Raw genomic sequence first — 21741 nt, 5'->3', positions numbered from 1 at the left:
TTTGCGTATACACAACAACACCATTCATACGCCCCAATGTCCACATAATTACAATTAATTATACGCTCCCCCAGACAAATTATGCAGCATGCTTCTTTTTTCTGTTGTTTTGCTTCGTAACCTAAAAACAAGAAAAAATCTACTTTCAACTGCAGTTTCCTCTTTCATTCTTCTGCTTCATCACAAGAAAATAGGTCAATAGGTTGTTTGACTTGTGTTTTTTTTCTTTCTGTTGGATTTTTTATTGGGGTTCCTAATCAATTTTAAAACGAAACAAAATCTAGCAACAACAAATGTCAAAGCCTACGCTTAATCTGCAATTTACAAGAGTGGCTGGCAGATAACAAAACAATACAACACACAAAAAATAAGGCAATGCGTTTGCTATTAAAATGGTTCTTGTTGTTGTTGTTGACTTTTTTAAATTTTGGCTAGTATGGACTTTTTCATTGGCGCAATGAAAGCCAATATTAGACGACTGACTATGATTGAGTGCCTTCGCTGTGGATGTGTGTGTGTGTGTGTGTGTGTGAAGATGTCTATGAGAGTATGGTTATTCATTGTGTTTGTTTTGTTGAAAACAACTTTGTGGCCCATTTATGATGTCAGCAGCTAATGAACGTTTGTTGGGCCCCACACACACACACACAGAGAAACGTATGGGAATGACAGAGTAAGGGAAAAATATTCTCTGGGCAATGGTATCCCTTATATATGTGAGGAATTTGTTGTTCCTTTTTTCCTAACATTCTTGAGTTGCTTGAGATTGCCCTAATTTAAAATAACCATGGCTAATTTCCATATATCTTGTTGTGTTTTTTGCTTTCATTTTTTTCTTTTTTACTTTGGGAGGATATGGAAATATGAGTCAACGTTTTCTCTTCGGGTTCGAGTGTGTGTGTGCGTTGAGGGTAAATTAAATTCCTTATATTTGACAGTTTGCTGCTGTCAAAAAGCCAACAACTGAACGAAGATTTTTTTAATTTTTTTTTAACGATTTTCCTAAAACTTAACGTTGTTTGCATTTGCCTCGCATACTGGAGAACCAATGTCCTAATGACCGAGTGCCTTGCTTCGTTGGCCAGAGGCAAGGCTTACGGAAGAGGCAAAGTGTTATGAAGGGCGCCAATGTGCTTCGTCAAGTAACGAATGCTCGCTTCGTTGGGTTTTTTGTTTCAACTTAACGAAACTTTGAGTTTGTTAGAGGTGCATATGGCTGACGAACGTTAGTTTAAGCGAACCACGGAGACGAACGGATTTCGGGTAAAATAACAGCGCAAAATTTCCAATTGGAGACAAAAAAAAATCTGAAAAAAAAGTTTTCCTTGTCCAAATAGAAAGAAAAACCAAGCACACACATACATACATGTACTAGCAAAAAGCCTTTGTTATATGGTGATTTTTTTTAGTTTGAAAAAATCAACGGAATCTATACTCGAAGGATAATATTCAAGAAAAATTTTCCTTTTTAGAATCTAAAGAAAATATTGAAAAAGTGTTGAATAATAAACCAAGCTAAGGTGTTGAAAAAAAGTGAAAAAAATTGCAAAAAGAAAAAAATCCGTGAAAAAAATTTGCTATACCCAAAATCGTGCCACATACATATCTATATATATGGAAAGTTATGTGTATATTATAGAGGTCATAAGAAGTTGAAAGGGATTTTTTCCACAATGAAGTTTGGTGAATTTAAAAAAAAAAACTGTTTTTTAGAATTTCAATTTTTTGGTTTTGTGGTTTTTTTTTCTTTTGAAAAGTATGACTTAATCCTCCAAAAATTAGGTTTTCATTTCAGTTTCTTTCTTTTTTGCTTTTCATAGGTTATGTATACGTTTTAGGAAAGGAGAGAAAAATCGACACACACATTTACACATAGAAGAAAGATTTCAACATTGAAAGGAACTAAAGAAGAAAATGAAGAGTAAGAGTTTTATACTCTATGGCCAAAGGAAGGCATACAGCCAACGGAAGGCAGTGGCGAAAGAAAGAAAAAAGGATATAAACACCCAAAGTATAACCCAATTTCTTGTGCTACCCCCTTGGCTTAATATATTTCCCTTTTCACACTAAATCAAGACAAACACACACACAGAGGCACACACGCAATCCAAAAAATACCCCACAGGCCTCTCGCTCTCTCCTGCTTTCCAAGAAACCACTTCACAATGAACTCTTGGTTCAAGAGACACACACACAAGGTGGTGTTGTTAGTGGCGGGGGGCTAAATTCGTTGTGTATAGCTATTCGTGTTATTTGTGGCCTCGTGTTGTAGAACAAAAGAAAATGCCAGCACAAAACTCCTCTCTTAATCTCTCTCTGAAAAAACTAAAGCCACAAAAAACTCTGGTTGTTGCTACAACTTTTTTCTCTACAAATCTCACTCTCTCTAGAGTATTCTCTCCACACATATAGAGTATATCCTTTATTGAAAAAATAAGAAAAAAATAAATCTATGTTAGTGTGTGTGTTCATGCCTTAAATTCGTTTCCTGTGGTTGTGGTGTATAAAATAACAGAAGAAAAAAAAACATTGACGTTTTATTTCTGAGGGGTTTTGGTGTTGAATGTTGTCGCCAATGGTTCTACAATGCTGCTTCTTCTTTCACTTCTTTGGCTATTGCTTTTCGTAGTTTATTGTTTTATATAGTAAAGATATTTTGAGGAGCCTTTTGTTCATTTCTTTTTTCGTGACTAGAGTTTATGCTGTTGTAGTTGTTTTTTTGCTTAGCACACTTCTTATGGCCGCTTAAAGGAAAAAAAAAATAACAAAAAAACACAAAATGTATCGCGTGCGTCGTCTATAAGTCCGCAATTTGACGAAGTTTAAAAATAGGTAAACGAAGAAAAGCAAAAAAACGAGAAAAATATCGACAGCCACGAAAACATCGAAGAAAAACACCAAGGAGACCAGCAACTTTAGAGGAGCTTTTAAACAATTATAAATCAAAAGAAAAAAAAATAATAAAAAATTGAAATCAAAGCACCGAGAAAATAAAAAGAAATATTAATAAAGAAAATTGTAATAAAAAAGGAACAAAACAAACTAAAAAAATAAAGAAAACGCAACATAATATATTTATATATAACGCAATATAATTTAATAAAAAAATAATAAAAACTTTATTTTGGAACTTTTCCTTGCTTCGTAAGCAAGGCGTATGCGTGTCACGTAAAAAAACAAATTTTAGTACTGTATACGCCCTCCAGCTCACATAAATAATATTAAGTATACGCTACCCCATAGCAATTTTAAAATTATGCTTTAAAAACGTACTTTCCTCCATTATTCAACAACAATTTTGATTGAATTATGCAAAATAAACCTTGCTTTGCTTGTAAAATTCCAATAGAACGGGGTTTAGATACCTTACATTAGATAACTATGAAATTGTATTGCTCTTGGAGCGACTTTAAAATAAGAAGAGACTTTTCGTAAGCATACAAATTGATACCCAGCCATCGTGTAATCAATATATGCCTGTAAAAGTGGAATATAAATTATTTCAAACACTTGGTTGGAACTTTGAAAAGATCTATTGGACCAAATAAGAATTGATTTCACCTATACACATACGATACTGTATTCAGCGAGGGCTCAGCTCTGTTAAATTGTTTGTCCAGTCGAAGTGTGTAAGTTTCTTAAGAATATACAACACAATGAGCCAAATTCAATAAATTGTTGCTTTTTTGTTTATATTATTGATATTTTGGGGGCCTTTCAGCGAGGGCTCAGCTCTGTTAAATTGCTTGTCCAGTCGAAGTGTGTAAGTTTCTTAAGAATATACAGCACAATGAGCCAAATTCTAAAAATTTTTGCTTTTTTGCTAATATTGTTGATATTTTTGGGGGTCTTTATTAAGATCATGCGAATTGATCTCAACAACAGACATACACCATTATATTAAGGATGGTCTGAAATCTGATTTTTTCTTTGAGGTGCTCAGGTGTGCATGTTTCTTAAGCAAAAACATGATATTGAGCACCATTTTTTAATTTGCTTTTTTTCGGACCGATTTTTTATACTTCCAGGGCCTTTATAAAGATCGTATAAATTGATCGCCTCTTTCCACCAACCGCATTGTATAGAGAGGATTATCTTTTGCATTATAAACTTATTTTGTTTATATGTATAAGAGCGTTTAAGCTTTGGCTTTCACAATTACCACAAAAAATCTAACCATGTGATTTAGTTGCTCATAGAAGCTGGACTGGAACTTCATATGAATTGATATGGACTAACAGCAAAATTCATTGCATTAAGGGATGACTCCCACCTGTTAAATTGCTGGAGTTGGTCAAGTGTGTAAGCTTTTTAGAATTACACACCACAATGAGCCAAATTCAATAATTTTTCTTCTTTGGGCACATTTTTTGATGTTTCTGGGGCCTTTATTAAGATAATACGAATTGATCTGAACTATACACATATATCAGTATATTAAGGGAGGACACAACTCTGTTAATTTGTTTGATTTGGTCAGGTGTGCAAGCTTTTTGGGAAAATATATCACAATGAGGCAAATTCAATAATTTGTCTTCTTTTGACACATTTTTTGATATTTTGGGCGCCTTTATTAAGATAATACGAATTGATCTGAACTATACACATATATCGTTATAATTAGGAAGGACTTAATTCTGTTAATTTGTTTGATTTGGTCAGGTGTGCAAGCTTTTTTGGGAAAATATATCATAATGAGCCAAATTCTATAATTTGTCTTCTTTGGACACATTTGTTGACATTTTGGGGGCCTTTATAAAGATAAAACGAATTGATATGAACTATTTACATATTCCATTCGATTAAGGCAAGACTCAGCCCTGTTAATTTGTTTAATTTGGTCAGGTGTGCAAGCTTTTTAGAAAAATTCATCGCAATGAGCCAAATTCAATAATTTGTCTTTTTCTGACACATTTTTTGATATTTTTGGGGCCTTTATTAACAACATATGAATTTATCATATCCTTCCAGTAATAGTATTGTATAAAAGGGAATACTTTCTCATAAATTAACCTCAAGTTACTCGTCTGTGCAAGCGCACTTAGTCTTTGGCTTTCACAATGTCAGAAAATAAGTCGACCCTATGCGATAAGGTTTCACAGGGGCTGTCCTGTAACTTCATACGAATTGATATGAACTATCTACATATGGCATTGCATAAAGGGAGAGCTCTCCTCCATTAAATTGTGTACGGTGTTGAGGTGTGCATGCTTCTAAAGAAAATATATCACAATGAGCCAAAACCAATAAATTGTTTTCTTTGGACACATTTTTTGATTTTTGGGGGCCTTTATAAAGATCATACGAATTGATCTGAACTACTTACATATTTCTTTCGATTAGGGGAAGGCTCAGCTCTCTTAATTTGTTTCATATGGTTAGGTGTGCAAGCTTTCTAGGAAAATTCATCACAATGAGCCAAATTCAATAATTTGTCTTTTTCTGACGCATTTTTTGATATTTCTGGAGCCTTTATTAACAACATATGAATTTATCACATCCTTCCAGTAATGGTATTGTATAAAAGGGAATACTTTCTCACAAATTAACCCCAACTGACTCGTCTGTGCAAGCGCACTTAGTCTTTGGCTTTTACAATGTCAGAAAATAAGACGACCCTATGATTTAGAGTTTTGCAGGGGCTGTCCTGTAATTTCATACGAATTGTCCTTTAACTTCATACGAATTGATCTGAACAAACTACATATGGTATTGCATCATGGGAGGTCTCTCCTCTATTAAATTGTTTACGGTGTTCATGTGTGCACGCTTCTTAAGAAAATACATCACAATGAGCCAAAACCAATAATTTGTTTTCTTTGGACACATTTCTTGATATTTTGGGGGCCTTTATAAAGACTATACGAATTGATCTGAACTATTTACATATTCCACTCGATTAAGGCAAGACTCAGCCCTGTTAATTTGTTTAATTTCGTCAGGTGTGCAAGCTATTTGGGAAAATTCCCTACAATGAGCCAAATTCAATAATTTGTCTTTTTCTGACACATTTTTTGATATTTCTGGGGCCTTTATTAACAACATATGAATTTATCACATCCTTCCAATAATGGTATTGTATAAAAGGGAATACTTTCTCACAAATTAACCTCAAGTTACTCGTCTGTGCAAGCGCACTTAGTCTTTGGCTTTCACAATGTCAGAAAATAAATCGACGCTATGCTTTAGGGTTCCGCAGGGGCTGTCCTGTAACTTCATACGAATTGATTTGAACAAACTACATATGGCATTGCGTCAAGGTAGCATTCTTTTCTATTAAATTAGTTACGGTTTTGATGTGTGCATGCTTCTTAAGAATATATATTATAATGAGCCAAAATGAAATAATTTGACTTTTTGGAAACATTGACGGTATTTAGATGGAATTTATTTAGATCATATGAATTGATCTCAGCAATAAGCATATGTCATTTTATTAAGAGAGGACACAACTCTGTTAAAATATTTGATTCGGTTGAGTGTGCGAGCTTTTTAGGAAATTATATGATAATGAGCCAAATTCAATAATTTGTCTTCCTTGGACACATTTGTTGATATTTTGGGGGCCTTTATTAAGATAATACGAATTGATCTGAACTATTTACATATTCATGGGATTGAGGCAAAACGCAGCTCTATTTATTTATTTAAATAGGTCAGGTGTGCAGGCTTTTTGAGAAAATTCATCACAATGAGCCAAATTCAATAATTTGTCTTCTTTGGACACATTTTTTTGATATTTTGGGGCCTTTATAAAGACAATACCAATTGATCTGAACTATTTACTTATTTCACTCGATTAAGGCAAGACTCAGCCTTGTTAATTTGTTTAATTTGGTCAGGTGCGCAAGTTTTTCAGGAAAATTCATCACATTGAGCCAAATTCAATAATTTGTCTCTTTTTTGACACATTTTTTGATATTCCTGGGACCTTTATTAACAACAAATCAATTTATCATATCCTTCCAATAATGGTATTGTATAAAAGGGAATACTTTCTCACAAATTAACCTCAAGTTACTCGTCTGTGCAAGCGCACTTAGTCTTTGGCTTTCACAATGTCAGATAATAAGTCCACGCTATGCTTTAGGGTTCCACAGAGGCTGTCCTGTAACTTCATACGAATTGATATGAACTATCTACATATGGCATTGCATCAAGGGAGCGCTCTCCTCCATTAAATTGTTTACGGTGTTCATGTGTGCACGCTTCTTAAGCAAATACATCACAATGAGCCAAAACCAATAATTTGTTTTCTTTGGACACATTTCTTGATCTTTTGGGGGCCTTTATAAAGATCATACCAATTGATCTGAACTATTTACATATTTCATGGGATTAAGGCAAGACTCAGCTCTGTTAGTTTGTTTAATTTGATTAGGTGTGCAAGTTTTTTGGAAAATTCATCACAATGAGCCAAATTCAATAATTTGTCTTTTTCAGACACATTTTTTGATATTTTGGGGGCCTTTATTAATAACACATGAATTTATCACATCCTTCCAGTAATGATATTGTATAAAAGGGAATACTTTCTCACAAATTAACCCAGATATGCCCAGCGTCCTATATATAGGACACACAAAATTCTTGCTAATTTGATATGTTATGTTTATCAAAGTACCGTTTATTTTGGTGATATACTCAGTACACATCTGTAGCTCTTGGGATATTATGTGATTCCATTATTTTGAGCTACTATTTTTAAGTTTTGAGGTCTAGTTCATCGAAGTTGCCACCGATCGCTTAGTTTTTACAATGATTTGCGTTATGACCGATTAATTATTGGGTAATTTTATAACGAAAACATACACGATGTGGAGCCTACTACGAAAAAACGTTAACTAGATGCCGAAAAGGTGTCTTTGGACTATATGTCAAATGTTTTGTGTCCCATAACTCCCAGTTATATGATAAAACCCTGTGTCCAAAAGTGGCCTCAAAAACCACTTTTTTCAAAAAAATTTTAAAAAACATATAAACATACTGTTATTATTTCACATTTGCTTCTAAAATAATATAGAAATACTTTGAAAATGATCACGATCAAGCAATGGGCATATCTGGGTTAACATTATGTTACTCGTCTGTGCAAGCACACTTAGTCTTTGGCTTTCACAATGTCAGAAAATAAGACGACCCTATGCTTTAGGGTTCCGCTGTCCTTTAACTCCATACGAATTGTCCTTTAACTTCATATGAATTGATCTGAACAAACTACATATGGTATTGCATCATGGGAGGTCTCTCCTCTATTAGATTGTTTACGGTGTTCATGTGTGCACGCTTCTTAAGAAAATACATCACAATGAGCCAAAATGGAATAATTTGACTTTTCGGACACATTGATGGAATTTCGGGGCCATTTATTAAATTCATATGAATTGATCTCAACAATACGCATATGCCATTGCATTAAGGGATGATATAACTCTATAAATTTGTTTGATTTGGTCAGGTGTGCAAGCTTTTTAGTAAAAATATATCATAATGAGCCAAATTAAATAATTTGTCTCTTTTTTGACACATTTTTTGATATTTCTGGGACCTTTATTAACAACAAATCAATTTATCATATCCTTCCAATAATGGTATTGTATAAAAGGAAATACTTTCTCACAAATTAACCTTAAGTTACTCGTCTGTGCAAGCGCACTTAGTCTTTGGCTTTTAGAATGTTAGAAAATAAGACGACCCTTTGCTTTAGGGTTTCACAGGGGATGTCCTGTAACTTCATACGAATTGATCTGAGCAAACTACATATGGCATTGCATGAAGGGAGCACTCTCCTTCATTAAATTGTTTACGGTGTTGACGTGTGCATGCTTCTTAAGAAAATATATCACAATGAGCCAAAATTAAATAATTTGCCTTTTCGAACACATTGGTGGTATTTCGGGAGAATTTATTAAGATCATATGAATTGATCTCAACAATACGCATATGTCATTGCATTAAGGGAAGACATAACTCTAAAAATTTGTTTGATTTGGTCAGGTGTGCAAGCTTTTTGGTAAAAATATATCATAATGACCCAAATTCAATAATTTGTCTTCTTTGGACACATTTTTTGATATTTTTTTTTTAATATATTACGAATTTATCTGAACTATTTACATATTTCATGGGATTGAGGCAAGACTCTGCTCTATTTATTTGTTTAAATAGATCAGTTGTGCAGGCTTTTTGGGTAAATTCATCACAATGAGCCAAATTGAATAATTTGTCTTCTTCGTACACTTTTTTAATATGTTGGGGGTTGGGGGGGGAACTATTTACATATTTCATGCAATTAAGGGAAGACTTAGCCTTGTAATTTCTTTAATTTGGTCAGGTGTGCAAGCTTTTTAGAAAAATATATCACAATGAGCCAAATTCAATAAATTGTCTTTTCCTCACACGTTGTTCGTAATTTGGAGCCTTTATAAAAAACATATCAGTTGGTCACATTTCATTCGGAAGCCTCGGATTCCTTTGTAGTTACCTATAGACTCTACATTTATTAATATAAATTTACCCATCTCATTACCAGCAACTTTAATGACTCTTCCGTTTAAATCAGGGCCGATCAGACAGTATACTCAGCAATCCCACTGAGTTGTATTTGCATTTGTTTTTCTCCCTCACGTACACTATGCGTGAACAAGACAAAAAAAAAACATCATTTGGTCGTTGTTTTTTTCACTCATACATTCACACATGCATTTGTTTTGTTTGTGTTCATATGGTTGGCTCTGGTTTAAATGTTGCAAAGAAGTGAAAAATGTACACTCGTGCGTATAACTGTGGACGATAATCATACGCTCCCATAGTTTTATTTTGATTTTATTCAGAAATAGCTGGTTTATTGGAAGTTTAACAACTCTTCCTTCAAAATTTAATATGGTCGATCGTGCGTGCAAGATTTTTGCTTAGAAAAAAAAAAACAGTTTCTCATACTTTGAGAAAGGGCATTGATGGCAGTGACTGGGAAAATCTTTGACTAGCCTTTATTTTGTGGAAAGTTTTACACCACTAGGTTTATTTTTAATGCAGGATCTTTACAAGTTATGTTTCTACGTCAATATTTCAAAAGTATTGATAATTTGTATAGTCTTCACATTTCTCCAAATTGATCATTTGTCCGAAATTGCTCTCTGGCTTTGATCATTGGAGCGTATGACTGCGAACAACAATTATACGCCTTTGTGCAGAAATGATTAAGAACACCATTTCTGTTTAGTGGTGTTTGTTTCGAAAACTATGTTCGTTACACTAACAGAATTCAATAGCATTTCTCTGTAGGCTTTCGAATACAGCACGCCACATATAATGTAGTACAATGCCAATTAGATTCGTTTACGTGCCATTAAGTGAGGAACGGTAGAAGTTGCATGTCAAAAAAGTACAACCAACAACCACGTTTTACCAAAGGAAAGGCAAATGTCACGTGTTTTGTTTCCACATAACAAGTAATCGTGCTTCTTTCCTACCTTTTTCTAATGGAGAAATAATGTTATAAGGTAGTTTTTTATACAGACAAACAATTACTAATATTTTTTCATGTACAATTTTTAAGTCATATCTGGTAAAGAAATAAAGAACCACATTGAATTAAGTCGAACTTGGTACTTAGTCTTTTACAAAAAAAGCAAGAATGACATGTTTCTTATGTACCGAGGCCTTATGGAACATTTTCTGGCCTGACTACAGATAGATTGTATATCCAGTAATCTAAATACTTTATTATAAAGTTCTAAGAATCCACAGCCTTGCATTGATTTTTTATATATCAGAACTAACAAAATGTGAGAATGCCTCCGAAGTACATGGGTGCGTATAAATAGTAATAACAATCATACGCTACCTTTTATTTGAATGATGACGCTATACAAATGGTAATATCTGCTATCCTTTAGCATATTTTATAGTTTATTTTTTTTAAATATTCCAGTGTTTGTTGTGTCACTTAAATACTTCTGGGAAATTCTCGGCGTTTTCGTTATCTTCACACCCAGCCAAAAAGATATTGCTATAAAAGCGTCAAATTCTTTTTTCTAGTTATAATATCCCCACTGGGAGTGGGTGCAGTACAGGCTATTTTCCACAAGCAGGAAATACAATTAGGGGCATATTTAATTACTTACACTAAATATGCATCGTTGCCTTACGAAGGTTCTCGGAGGGTATTGTGTCAGTAAATAGGAAACGTATTTTCAAGCTGGCAATTGAATTGTTAGAATTAAAAAGCGCAATTTTAATTTAGTTGAAAGTATCCATTAAATTATCAGCGTTTTAAACGCCATGACATCCTAGCAACTTTTAAGATATGAAGCAGGTAAACTCGTGCGTATAACTACGGACAATAATCATACGCTCCCCAAACTCTTTAAAATTCTTTTAATGTAACCTAAAATTAAAGTTTTGTAACAGGGATCAAAGCGTTATATATTTTATTCTGAGGCCTCGAATACCTACATATATATAGACAAACAAATAACAAGCAGCCCGGTTTTATTTTTGATCAGCGTTTAGTAAAGTGAAGTTTTGGATCTTAATTGAGTTGAAAATGCAGGCAACATATCAAATAAAGTAAATATTTTTACGATACATCACGGCGTATGATTGTTGCACATGCTTATACGCCCAGTGATCAATCTTCTTATCTAATGGACGATGTTCGGATGGCTTTGATGAGGTTATATTCTCTTTGGGACTATTTCGGAATATACTTCTCTTTCAGACGATCATTCGAGAGAACTGTGATCATTTCTTTATCTTATACTCCATTGAGGTTTAACCGACAGGTAAATGAGTTGAAAATACCTTTTCAAGTCGGCAACGCAATCTGTCGGTTTCTTCTTCAACCCGCATAACTCAAAAGTTGTTCAAAACATTGGTTCACATACATACATTTAGCAGAATAAAACAATAAAATTATCGAGGAAGTGTCTTTAAAGCTGCATCTCTGCTTTAGCTTCCGTTTTATAGCAGCTATTCAATCCTACAAACATTTCCTGCGTGATTTTATTTAATATACGAATAACTAAGGTATATTTCCGAGACCATTAACTCTATAAAATACTTCTATTGAGGTTTTTAGTTATATTAATATTTATTAGAGTTGGGCAATATCGTTCAATTGAACGATCCAGATCACTATCTCGTTCAATGGACACCGGTAATTTCTTTGACAAAACTGCGTATACTTAATTTCACACGTTGGTTTTTATGGTGTTACTCATTCGTCTTTAAACGAGGACAAGGAGCCGGATCGTTCAATTGAACGAGATTGCCGAACTCTAATACTTATTCGTGCGTATGGCTGTAGCTAGTCGAACGCTCCCGTAAGTCTTCTTTTAAGTTTTGTCATATCCACATTGTAGATGTAACTCTTTGTGTGATATTCGATTGGAAGTTGGATTAAAAACGCAACTATTTGCACAAATATTCCATCAAAGCCACCATTTTCTCATCCACCTACATGTCGTTCGAAAGCCCTGATCTACCAGGCCAAGATGTGGAGAGACTCGTCAGGGAAATGTGGAGCTCATGCCTCATAATCCGAGAATGTGACACCAATGCTCACCATTTGCACTGAACTAGCAACGACACAACTGTCAGGGGTGAGTCTGTATTCGAGTTTATTTTGGGGCAATGAGACACTGTTCAAAATAGAACCTGGGGAGGAGGTTATCGATATAACGCTCATTAACAAAGACGAATCCCTCATTATTTACTGGAAAATATCTGAAGAGTTCTCCTATCCTTATTACCAGAAGATACTTTTCCAAGTTTCTGTGGATGGCACTCGACAACTCCCACATAGAAATCTACGGAAAACTGATCACAATACCCCTCAACAGCCATCGAGGTTAATAACACAGTGAATCGTGTGATAAAGGTTCTTGTGGGCACACGATGTCAACCGGTCTGGTGGTCGAAAGATCTAGCAAAACTTAGGAAGATTAGTTAAAGGCTTTACAACTAAGTCAATAGAAAGCTATCTTTCGATTACTCCGGCTCTAAGTAGAGAGGTCACTGTGACATATAAAAATACATTTAGGGTTCATCAATGCGTATAATAGATGTCAATGCTTATACGACCCATTGTGTCACTTGAACTAACAGTGAGACATTCTCATCTCCTAGTTGGGCTTTTATTATGTTTAGGTCTCAACTTTTGCTAGGTCATAGCAGAGCACCTCCTGTATTCTCATACACTTGACATATCTAAAAATTCTCATACACTCGACATATCTAAAAATCTTTTTAGCTTCTATTCTTTTTAAGTCTTTCGAATGCCTTCCTTCCTAGTAAAAGTGCACAATAGACACTCTTGGAGAGATCCTATTGTATAGAAGACCTTTCCAAAGGGCTTTCATTTTACATACAATCTGTTTGAAGCCTTTACAGTTATAGAAGGATCCAGTAATGACCTTCTGTCTTGTAAAAGTCCTGAAGTCTATCGGCTTAGTAACAACAACAATTTGCAAGAGAGAGATCTGCGGGGATTTTTTACTTCAGAGAAGAATCTTTGTAAGAATATTCTATGTAAAAGAGTCTTTTGCTAGTCTTTAATATTCTTTCGCATGGATTATGGTGATGATATTTGGGGGAGAATACTCTCAGCTATGTCTTTGATTCTATATTTAGCTGAATGATATGGGATTTTTTAACGAACATTTGGAACGAGGAAGTACCACAGCACCTATAGAGAAGTTTTCATTGCCAAAATACTCTCAAAATATTTCTATTATTTTGATGAGGGGTTTAACCACTAATAAGTTGTTGTTTTGACTGGGGTGACACCCCTGTGACCACGGTGGTATCCATTATTGTTTGTTTTGTTTATTGTTGAAGATTCAATCTCATTTGATTGATTGAGTGGAGTATTCCCCTATTGGCTCAACTTCATTTATTACCCTCTATTACAGAGAGTAATGTTATTCAAAACGAACTGACAGTGTTGCATAATTTTACTGATCGCTACCAATATCATGATCAGCAAAATTTTGCAACACTGTCAGTTCGTTTTGAAAAACATTACTCTCTGTAATAGAGGGTAATACATGAAGTTGAGCCAATACTCCACTCAAACAACCAAAAAAGTATCCATTATTATTAAAGTAACAATTAAGCAAAAATTATCTTTGAGGAACATCAATGCGTATAATGGATGTCAATACTTATACGACCCATTGTGTCAATTAAACTTACAGTGCGAAATTCTCATCTCCTTGTTGGGCTTTTAATTAGTTTAGGGTTCCACTCTTGGAAGGATGTAGGAGGGCACCTCCTCTATTCTCATATACTGAATGCCCTTCTTTTAGATTCGACATATCTAAAGACCTTTCGAGCTTCGATACTTTTAAGTCTTTCGAATCCTTTCTTTCCTAGTAAATAAGTCCACAATATACTCTTTTGGAGAGATTCTGTTGTATAGAGGACCATTTCCAAGGCCTTTTATTGTAAAGAAAATTATATTTGGTGGAAAATTCTCTCAACTTTATCTTTGATTCTATATTTAGCTGAATTATATGGGAATTTTTAACGACCAGTTAGAATGAGGGAAGTACGACAGCACTTATAGAGAAGTTTTTATAGCCGAAATACTCTCAAAATATGGTTATTACTTTGATGAGGGGTGCGTATAATAAATGTCAATGCTTATACGACCCATTGTGTCAATTAAACTTACAGTGCGAAATTCTCATCTCCTTGTTGGGCTTTTAATAGGTTTAGGGATCAACTTTTGGAAGGACATAGCAGGGCACATCCTGTGTTCTCATATACTGAATGCCCTTCTTTTACATTCGACATATCTTAACACCTTTCGAGCTTCGATACTATTTAAGTCTTTCGAATGCTTTCTTTCCTAGTAATAAAGTCCACAATATATTTTTTTGGAGAGATTCTGTTGTATAGAAGATCATTTCCAAGGCCTTTTATTGTATAGAAAATTCTTTCATAGGTTTTCCTTAAGGAACCGTCAGTTTTGTAGGAGTAATAACTTTATATCTTGTAAAATATCAGCCTGAAGTCTATCGGTTCAGTAACAACAAGAACTTTCTAGAGAAAGTTGTCTTTTAGAGTCTTCTGGAGAAAAATTTTCTTATTTTGAGGAGATTTTCTACTCCAAAGAAAAATCTTTTGAGGCTTTCTATTATGTAAAAGAAGCTTCAATGGGATTTTGATGTCATTTGGCAAATCTTTTATTTTAAAAAATTAAAACCTCCACGAAAGATTTTTCTTTTGCGAAATAATGTTTGAAAAAGTCTTCAATGAAAGGGACTGCTTCAGTTCTAAAAAGTACCCATTTCTAGGCTTTAGTATTAGTAGACATTTCGAAGTGATGGGTAGTAGAACTTTCGATTTCAGAGGCGTTTTATTTTATTTAATCATCTGAATTATATAAACCCTTCGGATGACTTAATGTTTTAAAACGGATTTTCCGCATGACATCTACGAAAATTTATTAATCGGGAGACTTTGTACAAAGTCTGAGAAAAAGAGTATTCTCTAATTTATTTGCAATTTTACTTCAGAAAATCCTTTAAATAATCCACGTTTATCCTAAAAATTTTATGTGTGAAAAGGATTGTCGAGGAATATTTATTAAACTTAGAGCTTGTGGACTTTGAGAAATTATTTTTCATAAAAACATAGTCCTGATTTACTTCAGATAATTTTTCTTTGCGGCAATTGCCAGTAGTTTGGTGTGAGAACTTGTAGAGAGCTGATGAATCGCAAGAGAAATGGCCAAATGTATTCTGAACATACATACCTTTTATCATTCTCAAAATCTTTAAAGATCATTTGGGGATCATGGTACGTATTCTCAAAATTTTTAAAGATCATTGGGGACCATGGCACGTATGACTACGGACAATATGTATACGCACCAAATGCCATTTGAATAGGAAACAGTCTGGCCTTATTTAAGAAGTTCACATTTTGGAGATGAAATTCTGTTTTTTTGAGATGAGCTTCTGTCAGTTTGACCTTCTTTTTTGTTAAACCAATTTCGCTACAAAATAGAATGCCTACTTAAGGTTCTTTTATAGCTCTTTGAGAAAATGAGTATTCCCTAATTTCGTTGCAATATTAGTTCAGAAAGACCTTCAAATAATTCACATTTATTCTCAAAATTTTATGCGTGGAAGGGATTGTTGAGGAATATTTTTTAAACATAGATCTGGTGGACTTTTAGGATTTATTTTTCCAAAAAAACATAATCCTGATTACTTCAGATAATTTTTCTTTGCGGCAATTGCGAAGGTAAGGTGTAGAGAGCTGATGAATCGCAAGAGAAATGGCCTAATGTATTCTGGACATACATAACTTTTACCATTCTCAAAATCTTTAAAGATCATTTGGGAACATGGCACGTATGACTACAGACAATATGTATACGCACCAAAGCCATTTGAATAGGAAACAGTCTGTTTTTTGAGATGAGCTTCTGTGAGTTTGACCTTCTTTTTAGGCCTATTAAAGGGTCTTTTATAGCTCTTTGAGAAAATGAATATTCTCGAATTTATTTGCAATTTTAGTTCAGAAAGTCCTTTACATAATCCACATTTATCGTCAAAATTTTATGTGTGGAAAGGATTCTTGAGGAATATTTTTTAAACTTAGAGCTGGTGGACTTTGAGAAATTATTTTTCAAAAAAACATAATCCTGATTTACTTCAGATAATTTTTCCTTGCGACAATGGAGGAATCGCAAGAAAAATTACCTAATGTATTCTGGACATACCTACCTTTTATCATTCTCAAAATGTTTAAAGATCATTTGGGGACCATGGCACGTATGACTACGGACAATATGTATACGCACCAAATGCCATTTGAATGGGAAACAGTCTGGCCTTTTTTAAGAAGTTCAGATTTTGGAGAAGAAGTTCTGCTTTTTTTTGAGATGAGGTTCTGTGAATTTGACCTTCTTTTTTGTTAAACCAATTTCGCTACAAAACAGAAGGCCTAATAAAGGGTCTTTTATAGCTCTTTGAGAAAATGAGTATTCTCTAAATTATTTGCAATTTTAGTTCAGAAAGTCCTTTGGAAGGGATTGTGTGGAAGGGATTGTTAAGGAATTTCATTTGACAGTTTTCTCCTTTATAAAATTTTCATTTCACATTTTCATAGAAACAGAATTGAGCCCCTGGTGGACTTTGAGAAATTATTTTTCATAAAAACTTAATACTGATTTACTTCAGATAATGTTTACTTGCGACAATTGAGAAATCGCCTAATGTGAATGTTTATCATTCACAAAATGTTTAAAGATCATTTGGGGACGACCATGGTACGTATGACTACGGACAATATGTATACGCACTAAATGCCATTTGAATAGAAAACTGACCGATATTCTATGAGAAGTTCCCCTTGCATTTTAGAGAAGAAGTTTTATTTTTTAGATGATTTTCTGAGAGTGGGGCCGTCTTTTTTATAAAACCAGTTTCCACAGAAAATAAAAGGCCTACTACAGGATCTTTTACAGAATGGATGGCATCCAGTGGGTCCTTAATGAAATGGAATATCTTTCGGGAGGCCTTCTACTGAGAAGAGGACCTGTTCGTTATATTCCATTTATTACCTTGTTGATATAAGCTATTATATAACATACAATTTAATTCTATTTGTGGCTCTTCTGAGGACTCTCCAAATCGTGGAATATCCGTTGGGAGGTGTTCAATTGCATTTAATACCCTTTGGATACCTTCTCTTCTATAAAAGGCATTTCAGTGAAAGTGTTGCCCTTTCATGGCATATCCTCTACGATAAATCTGCATATTTTTATCAACTTTCTATTTTGTGGAAGGTCATTCAATTCTATTATATAAAACCCTTCTGGAAGTCCTCTACTTCGTAGATGATCCGGTCGGAGATGTTCGATTTCATTTATAACCCTCTGGATGCCTTTTCTTCGGTAAAAAACATTTCAGAGAGTAACTATTTCATTGGATACATTCTACTAGAAAACTCTTTATTTTTATTAAAGGGTTTGCGGATTTTCATCTGCATTCGCCTTTCTGAATCGAGATAATTCACACTTTCTTCGAATAAACTAAAAATTTGCTTATAAAACTCTACTCTGTGAGGCTTTTTAAGTATTTTAACAGGACTGCGGCAAAATCTGGTTTAAATCAGGGTTTCGGAGTCGGAGTCGGAGTCTACGAGTCAGAGTCGAGCAATTTTGCTGGAGTCGGAGTCGGAGTCTGAGTCGGAAAAAATAACTCGACTCCGACTCCGGGCAAAGTTTTTTCCACGTTATAGGAATATAAAATTAAATTTGGAAGAAAAACATTTTTTTAAAAATCATTATTTATTTTAAAAGAAGGGTATAAGAAAACATTTATGCAAACGGTATATTATACTAAGTTAAAGGACAGGATTCACAGGATATTTACTATATTCATCCCTATTTTGTTGATCCAATTAATTAAGATTGGACCTTTAATCTCTTTCGTTAGAAATCTTACTGGTCTTCCCACAAATGTCTACTGGTATTCTCATCTTGTTTTTATGAGAAGTCATTCTATTAAAGACATTGTGGTTTCTATGGAAAATCTTACTGAATACCCTGTGACACAAAATGGAAGTCAAGATCTGGGGGTGGAAAAATTCCATTTCGAAATGAAAGCCCCAATTGAGAACCCCAAAGGATCCCGTAGCTGAAATTTCTGAGTTTTGACATAATGAATTTTTTGATTGCCCCATCAATCATTGCGAAAATAGCTTTTTGGAGATATTGTTTCATCATTTTTAGAAGGCATGTTTTCAGTTAAATAGAAGGGGGAACCTTTCTGTTGAATATGCTGTCCTTCTAGCTCAGTTCCTTCCATGTCCTTTTTGTTCTTGAACTTAAAAAGTAAAATAAAATGAAATTTTCTACAAAAATGTTCCACCTAAAAATATTTGTATGTTTCCCATATCCAAGAAATCGATATTGTCACATTTTCATTGTCCTTTATCAGTTTTACCCGTTACTTTCTTTATGTATTTCGGTAAATCTATTAGCTGTATATGAAATTCGGATGGTTAAGCTTCTGAATTAAGGCATAATAAATTCGTTGTTGGTCAACGACAATGAAAAAAATATGCCAAAAAGTTACGTAGTTTTCTCGGAAAAAAAACCATGAAAAATGGCTTTTATTGTGCTTTACACTAAAATGTTGGCTTACATCCTGTTTGAAACTTGGTCATGAACTGCTTATAATTTTTATTGCATGTAGTCCTTAAGATTTTTTTTTGCTTCATTTAATTTTTACATATTTTGAAAGCTTAAAGATTTTCTCACGCGGAAGAAATCCGTCCAGAATATACTCATGCAAAACCCGGCAAAAACTTTCTAACTTTGCTATTTTTCAATGTAAGATTCGGCAGAAACAATATTGATATGTTCGAAAGTATTCGAACGAATATGTAAATAAAAACTAACACATTAGCCTATATAGGCCAAAATATAGGAAAAAGTTAAAAAATTGTGCCCATTTTATTCATTGTTATAGAAATTCACTCTCGGAGTCGGAGTCGGAGCCGGAGTCGTGAAAAAAACTCGTCTGGAGTCGGAGTCGGAGTCGAGCCAAAAAAACCTCGACTCCGAAACCCTGGTTTAAATACATATAGGGCGTATAATTATTGTTGGTAGTTATACGTACCGGTGTACCATTTAAATTTATTTTGGAAAAACCGTTTAAAAACATCAAAATTTAGTTTTTATTTTATTTTTGCCGCTTTAATATAAAACAGTTCCCATTTGCATTGCCTACCTTGATTGACATCATACGTCAGGAAATGCTCGACTTTCTTTCAACCCACTCTATTAAACTCTGGCACTCTTTAAAACTTTCCCTTTAGCGTTATTTTTTGTGCCAAGTTATTTGCCATTTTTACAACACATATAATGCACCAGATGACGTCTTCAACGGCATTATACAGTGCCAGTGAAAAATATTCGGGAGCTAAAAAAATCAGGCGGGGTTTGGGTGGAGGGAAGTAGTTGGCAAAAATGAATGGGTCGATGGACGAATTTTATTATCTACCCCCAACCACCAACATGAAGGCACAGACAACAAACGTCATCCAGAATAACTGACTTTTCGTTTCGCTCCCTATCTCACGCTAACACACACTAACACGCTCACATATTCACACAAACAAACATACATTATCTTCCTTTAGTTATTTTAATACCATTCTCCATTCTCTACTACCCCCACGCCCATAGATCAGGCAGGCAGGCAGGCAGGCAACCAAACCGACCATTACTCGCAACGCGCATACCAATTGAATGCTTGAATAAAAAGTAATTCATATGCATGAATGTCACTCAAATGTGTTTGGGTGTGTGTGTGAGTAGTGTATGGATGGCTGTCGTCTGTTGGTTGTAATATCTGGCAGGATATTAACATGTGTGTGTGATGGTTTGCAAACATACATTAATATCTATGTTGCTTGTATGTACAAAATAATTCGTATATTTCTTTGAATGACGATTACAGCAAAGTTTTACATTTTATGAATACAAAAAAAGGAAAATTCTAATCTTATAAAGAAAAAAATCAAAAATTTCCCATTTGTTCTTAATAAAGCAAGATTCGAATATGTGGATATGACATTGCAAAAGACTTGCATATTTCCAGTTAACTTTTACTTTAACAAATATTCCAAATTCCATTCCTTGCCTTTGTGAGTTAATACAACAGAGGGTATGAAATAAGAAGAGTGAAATGTGTGTGTGTGTGCGTGTGTGTGTGGGGGGAAGAGTATTGATATTCTTGATATCGTTGTCACGAAATTTACATAACCTTGTTATTTCCATGAAATGCATAAATAAATATTTTATTATAGCATTTCTTTTATTTAGCTTGTAGCTAGCCTTTCGTGGTTAAACTAGGCCTTCTTGCGGTTGATTTCAGAAGCAGCTAGCAATCGCAAATTAAACACGAAGCTGCTTTAACACGCCACCTGAAAACGTAGAACATCAAATGTTTTAGAGTTGTTGTGTTTGTATTTGGCGATACACCTACTGGGTTCAAGTTGGTATTTTGAGTTTAGTAGTTAGTTTGGGAATAAGAGAAAATAGGGAATTTTGTTGTGACTACTTTTTAATTACTATTCTTTTCATTACTTCCTCCAAAATGGTTTCTCACATAAAAGAATGCCTTAGAAAAGCATTCGTTTATGTGAGAAACCATTTTGGAGGACAAATATTGCACTGGAGGTTTTCTATTCCTTTCCATTCTCTATTTTGTTGAACATATTTTAAGAGGACATATATGCCAATACATATCCCCTATAGTTCTAGTGTTTCATTCAACGGCCTTTAGGAAGCTTAACTCTTTGTAAAACGACATCTCCTCTCTTTAGAAGATCCTTCTGACCATCTTTTAATATGTAAAAGACCTGTTCGGAGGTAAGACGAACTATTATTTATATAGATAAGACATCCACAAGATAGTCCATGGAATAGAATACATTTAGGGAGACACTAAATTGCGTAGAAGACCCGTTTGGAGGTCTTCTTTACCATTGAATACTCTCTAGAAAAAATAAGCCTACTAAAGGATATTTGATAAAGGACATTCATTCGAATAGAACACCTTTCGGATGCCCTCCTATTCGTATAATACTCGCTTGGAGGTGTTCGATTCCATTGAATACCCTCAGGATGATTTCTATACTATAAAAACATCTTTCAGAGGGAGTCTGTTGTATATTCCAATACATATCCCTAACAGTTCTAATGTT

The 21741-nt window shown here is 34.2% G+C and overlaps 1 protein-coding gene across 10 annotated transcripts in view; it reads left to right on the top strand.

Annotated features, from left to right (window-relative positions):
- The first annotated feature begins 1157 nt into the window (after window positions 1-1157).
- para (sodium voltage-gated channel paralytic) overlaps window positions 1158-21741 on the top strand; it is a 329221-nt gene continuing 308637 nt past the window's right edge. For all 10 annotated transcript variants that reach the window (XM_073974080.1, XM_073974083.1, XM_073974066.1 and 7 more), the window contains exon 1: window positions 1158-1263. The gene's annotated coding sequence lies outside the window, so the exon portion shown is untranslated. The remainder of the gene's footprint in view (window positions 1264-21741) is intronic.

Source organism: Musca autumnalis, unplaced genomic scaffold (genome assembly GCF_047663935.1).
Source record: "Musca autumnalis isolate F117 unplaced genomic scaffold, ASM4766393v1 scaffold_3, whole genome shotgun sequence".
Lineage (NCBI taxonomy): Eukaryota > Metazoa > Arthropoda > Insecta > Diptera > Muscidae > Musca > Musca autumnalis.
Note: the sequence above shows the minus strand (reverse complement) of the source record. Positions and strands in the feature narration are given on the sequence as shown.